Source organism: Grammomys surdaster, unplaced genomic scaffold (genome assembly GCF_004785775.1).
Source record: "Grammomys surdaster isolate TR1022 unplaced genomic scaffold, NIH_TR_1.0 125690, whole genome shotgun sequence".
NCBI classification, from domain to species: Eukaryota; Metazoa; Chordata; class Mammalia; order Rodentia; family Muridae; genus Grammomys; species Grammomys surdaster.
In genome coordinates, this window is record NW_021620526.1 from 716507 (window position 1) to 724850 (window position 8344).

The following is an 8344-nucleotide window of genomic DNA, read 5'->3' on the forward strand; positions in this document are numbered from 1 at the left end:
AAAGAGTTAACTCTTTTAAACCAAAGCCTGCAAGATGCATATGTGGATAGAATTGATCCTAAACTTGATTATATTTTGGTCATTTTACCTTAAACTCATTTTCCTACTGGGCTCATTGTACAAAGAAAAAAATAGTGTTATGAAACATATTTTCTTAGCTCATAAACAAAGTAAAAAATTCAAGACATATAAACAAGATTTCTAAATTAATTATAAAAGGTAAAAGAAGATTCTGTCAGTTGTCAGGAACAGATTTGGCCAAAATTGTACAAATGCTGAGCTTATGTTATTATGGGTGATTGATAAAGATTGACAAAGAGTTTATAATAATTATTTGGATAAAATTAATAACAAATATCCAAAAAGCAAATATATAGAGTTTATTAAAAAAAAACTAATTGGATTCTGACACATATTAAAAAAAGCTCACCAATTTCAGGGACACCAACATTTTATCCTGTTGTAAAGAAGATAGGGATTGCAGGTTATAAGTCAGATAAAGTAAGCAAGATGTTCAAAAGTCCACATATATAAGTTCAAAAATCAGAATTGTATGCAATTCTTATGGTATTATTAGATTATGAGTCTCTTAACATAATTATTGATTCTTTATATACAGAAAGAATTGTTTTGTATTGTTAAATTTATACTTAATAACTCAAAATTAAGTTTTTCATTTATACAATTGCAACAAGCCATCAAAAGTAGAAACTATCCATCATATATTACTCTTGTTCAGTCTCATACAGGTTTGCCTGGTCCATTAGCTGAAGGCAATAAAAAATGACCAATTACTAATAAAAGATGTGTTAAAAGCCTCCAAATTTCCTAAAAATTATGTTAATTTAAAAATTTAAAAAATTTTTCCATCACTTGACAACAAGCCAAATTATAATAATAAAAAGTCCTATGTGTTCTCTATACAATCAAACTCCATTACCTGCTGGTAGTAATCCTAGGGGTACCAAAAGAAATGACATTTGGCAAATGAATGTTTTTCAGTTTGCAGAACTTGGAAAACAAAAGTATATACACCATACCCTTGACACATACTCAGGATTTCAATGGGCAACTGCTTTAAGTTCTGAAAAGGCTGATTGTGTAATTACACATTTATTGGGAATAATGGCAATTATGAGGATACTTGCACAAATCAAAACCGACAATGTTCCCACATACGTATCCAATAAGTTACTGCAATGCTTTGTATATTATAATATAAAGCATCTTATTGGTATACCACATAATCACACAGGACAAAGAGTTATAGAAAGAGCCAATTGTCCCTTAAAAGAGTTGGTTATTAAACAAAAAGGGAGAAGGAAACCCCCAGGAACAGACTAAATAATGATTTGTTAACTCTCAATTTTCTTAATGTTGGTGAAAAAGGAATAACAGTAGCTGACATTGAGTTACTGAAAAAAACTGAGGAACTAGGCCAACCAATATATTATAAGGCTGTGTTAACATTAGAATGGAAACTTGGAGTAGTTTTAAGATGGGTATGTGATTATGCTTATGTATCTACATAGAATGAAAAAACATGGTTATTAACAAAACTTATAAAAATTAGATCTGACCTGGGAAAGCCTATCAGCTGAGACATGAACGTCTTCACAGTGCAAGCAGCCCAGGTGATTCACTCTCACAGACTGTCTCAGTTGCTGATTTCTCCAAAATATGCATGCAAGTCATCTTCAAAAGGGCTAGTCAAAGTGATTGATCACATGAAGGCTTGACAGCCAATACATAGACTGGAAAGACAACACAGAGACTGGACAGACAACACTGAGACTGGATAATGCAGAAACTGGGCAAAAACGCTACAGCTAGCTTTTAAAAAACTAACACCCTGCCGGGCAGTGGTAGCACATGCCTTTAATCTCAGCACTTGGGAGGCAGAGGCAGGCAGATTTCTGAGTTCGAGGCCAGCCTGGTCTACAGAGTGAGTTCCAGGACAGCCAGGAGTACACAGAGAAACCATGTCTCAAAAAACAAAAACAAACAAACAAACAACCAAAACCATGGGGAAAAAAGATAAATGAAGGAGGGAGATGCCATAGATTAGGGGTAAAAAACATGGCCGTGAGGACTGCACAATTGGAGTTAAGAGCAGCCCAGATGAAACATAGTAAGTAATAACTTGGGGTTATCCATAGAAAAGTAGATTCTAACAACATAGTAGTATCTGCCAAGATCTTGTGTTGTTTAATGATTATTGTAAACGTAAAGATGTGTGTGCTGTTTATCTGGGAACTAAATGGTTGAAGGCTAAGTTAAAACCTCTGAATTGGGATTAAAAATTTCCACAACAACTGGGGATAGAAGAGATGGCTCAGTTGGTAAGAATGCTTGACATGCAAGCACAAGGGTCTAATTTTGAAAGCCATATGCAAAAGAATACATATATACTTTACACACACACACACACACACACACACACACACACACACACACACATATATATATATATAACTGTTTGCTTGGGCCATGCAATTACTGTAATGAACCAGAAAAGGTACTTTAGAGAGTTGATTAGATCTGTAACCTGAGAGAAGTGCTGGCAACAAGAATAGATTCATTTAGCCCTTTGGTCCTGTTCACTTTTCTGTATGTTTTGGTTCTTCAACAAAATATTTTTAGTGATGTTTATTGCTAATCCCATGGATGTAGAGAAAATGAAGGAAGATGCATGACCATAAATCCAGCATAAGTTCATGGGTTGTTAAGAGTTAAGTCAGATGTTCATTGTATTCTTTCTATATTTTAGCTAATAGAACAGTACCCTCACTTTGTTTTAAACAGAAATTTTAGTATGTTTGGGTCCTTTTCCAGTTGCAAATTCTAGTTATAGACAAAGTTCTTAAATTGAATCTAATCTTTGCGAAAGAAACCTTTTGATTGACTAAGTATTCTATGAGAACTTTCAGAACACCAAAGTTGTACTCTTTAAGTTACTACATTATTATGTATTAGACAATTCCAAATTATTTTGAGTGACAGTTTTCCTGTGCTTTACCATGACATGAAAATGATTACCAGCTTTCAAATCTATAATGACAATATACTTCTTCCAGTCACATAGCAGTTAAGTGTTTGCTGCAATGGCATTCTTCTTATAAAATTAGTCTAATCTTAAAATTTTAGTTAGGATAAAATTAAGCTGTTATAGCATAGATCCACCAGTAATCTTTGCTGAAATAACTAGTGGTTTATTTCTCTCACACTCAATAGACTTGAACTAAGAAGCATGCTTGAAAAGGGATTCTTCCCTATAGTAGTTATTTAGGAATCCAAATTCTCTCCAAGTTTTTATTTGAATAGTCGTTATGGCATTGGTGTTGTCTAATTCAATGTGTGTCCACCATCAAGAATTCCAACTGGTAGGAAGGGAGAAGAGTATAAGGAGAAAAACTGTGGCCTTAGGATTCAGTTCTTCCAATGACAAATATTTTTTTCTTTACATTCTTTTAGCAGTGATCAACTCATATGACAATATCTAAGTGTAAAAAGATTCCTGAACATGTGGGATAAGTGGGCAGTCACTTGCTCATCCATGATTTTATCAGCATTAAAGGAAAGGAAATAAGATTTGTATGCACAGTTAGCAGTTTGTGCCACATCAGTTATCCCTTTCTTCTGCCATACACATGAAGGTAGTATGAAACTTTTGCTTCCATTTATGGCTAAATATTAGCTACAGCTTACCTTAGCAAATGTGGCCTTGGTTCTTATCACACTTAATCCCACAACATCACTAAATTTGTGGAGCTTCAGTGAAAAGAGAAGTGAAGCAGAACTTAAACTTGCCTGCTTAGTATGTGGTAAGCTTGAGTTTACTATCCCAATCTTCTCATTGCATTCATCATCTTAAATTCCATATGTTCACTCTTTTAAAATTCACTTGCTATGTATTTCTTAGCTCCCTTCATCTTGATTCTGTTTGCTACTGTCCACAAGATTACTAGGATATGTCATAGTCCTATATCAATTGGATTTTTCCTAATTATGCCACTTGTATTAGCTAGGGATGCCTTAATCAAATGCTATAAAGTATGAGGCTTGAAAAACAATAAAAATTATTTTTTCATTCTAAAGGCTGGAAGTCCACCATTAAAATGTATTCATGGTTAGCTTCTTCTAAGACATGTGTCCTTGGCTAATATGTGTCATGTTTTCCCTGAATCTTCATGTGGCCATTTTCTTCTGTGCTGATCTGTGTCTTACTCTCCTCTTTTTAGAAAGACACTAGTCATACTGGTTTATATGATTTCAAAGAGGACAAATAACTTACCAAGTATGTCTAAGTGTTAGATCCGAATGACTATTACTGCAATTATCTCTTTAAAGAACTTATATTTAAAATTAGTCTCATTCTACATTTTCAGGATGAGGAGTCTGATATACTAATGGGAACACATACTTCAGCCCATGATAATACTGTTGTGCTCAAAATCTATTTAATGGTTCCACCATTGCATTCATAGTATAAATTAATATCTTCCCACTAGTTCTGAAAACATTCATGGGATAGTCCCTTTTACTCTCCTCTTTGCTCTCTGTACTTAGGCACAGTGACATCATTGTCATATATCCAATGCACCAAGCAATCCTGAGGGCATCCATGCTTCCTGGAGTGTTCCTGATACACACACACACACACACACACACACACACACACACACACACATATATATATATATATATATATATATATATATCTTTTTAATCATAGCATCCTGAGTGAAATGGGGAGATATCTCAATTAGTAAAGTGATTGCTATTCAGATTCCAAAGACTCCTGATTAAAGGGAAAAAAAAAAAGCTGTATGTGGTGGTACACACTTGTGATTCCAGGACCATGAGGATAAAGGCAAGTATATCCCTGTGGGTCACTGGTCAGCAAAAGCACTTTATTTGGTGATCCACAGGCCAAATGAGAGGCTCTCTCTCACTCAAAGAACAACTCTAAATGGTCTCAAGATAGTGTTTGTGTGTGTGTGTGTGTGTGTGTGTGTGTGTGTGTGTGTGTAACACTAATAACTAAAGAAGAGATCATGAAATTGAGAGGGAGTGGGGGAGTGCAGGAGATACAGTAGTAGTTGGAGGGGAGAGAGTTTGGGTGGAAATGAGTTACTCATACATGAAATTATCAAAAAATAATAAAATATTATTGATAAAATCAAACTAGATTGTACCTGAGGAATGTCCCTTGAGGTTGACCTCTAGCCTCCACACATATAAGCCCCTGCACAAACACATATGTACAATCAAAGCATCTTATTAAAAAATAATGATATGTACCGTAAACACTATCATATTTCTTCTCTGCTTCATTTGTGTTTATACCATATTTTATACTCTTATACGTCATGTCTCCCTCTACAGAGCCTAAGCTTCTTGAGGCCAAGGAGCTTTCTGTGATGCTTTCTTCTATGCCCTCAGAAGATCCCCTGGTATTTGTAAAGTACCTAGGAAAGATTTGCAGAAGGAAATGGAGGCAGAGAAATAAGTCCTCAGAATAACTGAAACTGGGATTATAAATTCCAAGTTGTCCATCACATGCTTATTTTTTAGGTGGGGAGAGGGAGTACACTGGGAATTTTGCACACAAACAAACAGCTTTAGTTTGTAAATAATATGCATTTAGTTAAAGCTGGGTTCAGTGGCATACATTTGTAAAGCCAGTACTTGTGGAGTGGAGGCAGAAAGACTACAAGTTTAAGCCTAATTTGTAGTAAGACAATAAAACAAAAAGAAATGAAAAATATATGCATCTAAATTTTAATCTTAAAATGGCCCTACCCACTGTGGAGCCCAGTAGCTGCAAAAATGATCGGAGTGATAAGATCATGGTGCAATCATGACATAGACTGGGGTGACACACTACTGTTGTTCACTAAACAGATATGTTGTCAAACTCTCTAAACATTTGTATTTATAGATTAGTGTTCATCTTAATTAAAGAAGCTTCTTGCCATAGGTGGTGTTAATACACAAAGTGCAGAGAGTCAGTGACTGTGGAGTCTTTGAGACACCTATATCACTTCCCCAAGGCAAAGATATCATTGTTGGAAAAATGCAAGAACCAGAGATTGTTAAGTTGTGCTCTGATGAACTCACTGCAGCTATGGTTACCAGATAAGCCCCAAGGAAAACAAGACCAGCTACTATTTCATCAATCATAAGGGAGGGTTTCAGGAGCATCCACCTTTCAGAGAGAGAGAGAGAGAGAGAGAGAGAGAGAGAGAGAGAGAGAGAGAGAGAGAGAGAGAGAGAGAGAGAGAGAGGTGAAATTTTAAATTACACTTATTAAGATAATATGACTTTCTGCAAGAAAGAGGCTAACAGGGTGAAAACTCAGTACATAGGTACATAGATGAATAAAATTGTCAAAGAATTTTTAAAAGAAACAAAGAAATAGCAATAAAAAGTAGGGGGTTAGGCATAAGTATGAGTGTGAGGCCAATCTTCTCTAGATCAGGTGTTCTAAGCAACCTGGGCTACAATGTGAAGTCTTGTTTCAAAAAACAAAACCCTTGCTTCTTCTTCTTCAGGAAAACACCAAATGGCAGATGACGCCAGTAGGAGGCCGCGACGGCTTCCACGGAGGATTTGGCAGCGGTCTTAGGGGCCTCCATCATGGTCGAGGCCTTGGCCGTGGTTGAGGTCATGGGGCTCGTGGAGGTAAAGCTGAAGACAAGGAGTGGTTCCCCGTCACCAAGCGGGGCCGCCTGGTTAAAGACATAAAGATCAAGTCCTTGGAGGAGAGCTACTTGTTCTCCCTGCCCATTAAGGAGTCTGAGATCATTGACTTTTTCCTGGGTGCATCCCTAAAGGATGAAGTTCTGAAGATTATGCCAGCGCAGAAGCAGACTCGGGCTGGCCAGTGGACCAGGTTCAAGGCTTTTGTCGCTATTGGGGACTACAGTGGTCATGTTGGTCTTGGTGTTAAATGCTCCAAGGAAGATGCCACTGCCATCCGAGGGGCCATCATCTTAGCCAAGCTCTCCATTGTCCCTGTGCAGAGAGGCTATTGGGGGAACAAGATTGGCAAACCCCACACTGTTCCCTGAAAGGTGACAGGCCACTGTGGCTCTGTGCTGGTGTGTCTCATCCCTGCCCCCAGAGGCACTGGCATTGTCTCTGCTCCTGTGCCCAAGAAGCTCCTGATGATGGCCAGCATAGACAACTACTACACTTCAGCCACAGGCTGTACTGCCACCCTGGGCAACTTTGCCAAGGCCACCTTTGATGCCATCTCCAAGACCTACAGCTACCTGACCCCCGACCTCTAGACAGAGACTGTGTTCACCAAGTCTCCGTATCAGGAATTCACTGATCATTTGTGAAAACCCACATCAGAGTCTCTGTTCAGTGGACCCAGGCTCCAGCTGTGGCTACCACATAAGGGTTTTTATACAAGAAAAATAAATGAATTAAGTCTGTTTTTTTTAAAAAAAAAAAAACTTTTAAGTGGATAGATTCATGCCAGAAACTGGCCTACTGGCAATCCTGAGAAGTGCCAGTTGACAAATTAATAGCAAAGCTGGAGAAGAAACTCTGCTAAGACAGATAACACAAACTCACAAGAACATCAATCTAGGTTTATTCTCTGTAGGAGTAAAGTTAGTACATCTAAGTAGTAACAGAAAAAAAAAAAGTCCAAGCAAAGGACAAGACGCAAATTCTCTGAGAGCCAGAAGTCATCAGGAAGTACTTACATATGGCTGGTAAACTCTGTCTCGGTAAGGTAGAAAATTGGGAGATTATATTTTCCTTGTAATAGAGTTTAATTGTAGTCTTTCAAAAGCATTGATGCTTAAAGTGGTTTCTTTCTTTTAGTAGCCCAATGCAGATTTGATTTTGCTCCCTTAACTGAGAAATGTGATGGATTATGTATTGTAGTCCCCAATGCAATTTTGTTCATTTCTTTAGGCTTCAGACTCCTGGACATGGCATCCTGTTCCTTAAAAGCAGGAGCCAGTGTTTGAACTTTATTTCTCCACTTTTTTCCTCTTCAGTCTCATTTCCAATTAATTGGTCCTTTCCTTTTAGATTTTCCTCATTACCTCTATAACCATCTGGAGATCTGTCCTGCAGCCTGCAAAGTTCTCTTTTCACTCTAGCATGCCTTGTGAACATTCATTGAGTTTTGCTTGCCAGTCATGCAAACTACAGTTAGTCCCCTACAACCCACTAGGCAAGAAAGCAGGCCTGAAAAAGAATGAAGAAATGGAGCTGAATTGATCCATGTTACACCCTTCAGGCATTGGCCACTATAACTCCAAAATCCAAATAGAGAGGCCCAGGATGAGGCTGGGAAGTCAACACTTCAGAATGC

General features: G+C 37.5%; 1 pseudogene; it reads left to right on the forward strand.

Moving 5' to 3' along the window:
• The first annotated feature begins 6568 nt into the window (after nt 1-6568).
• On the forward strand, nt 6569-7411 carry LOC114639246 (annotated as a pseudogene).
• The last annotated feature ends 933 nt before the right edge of the window (nt 7412-8344 follow it).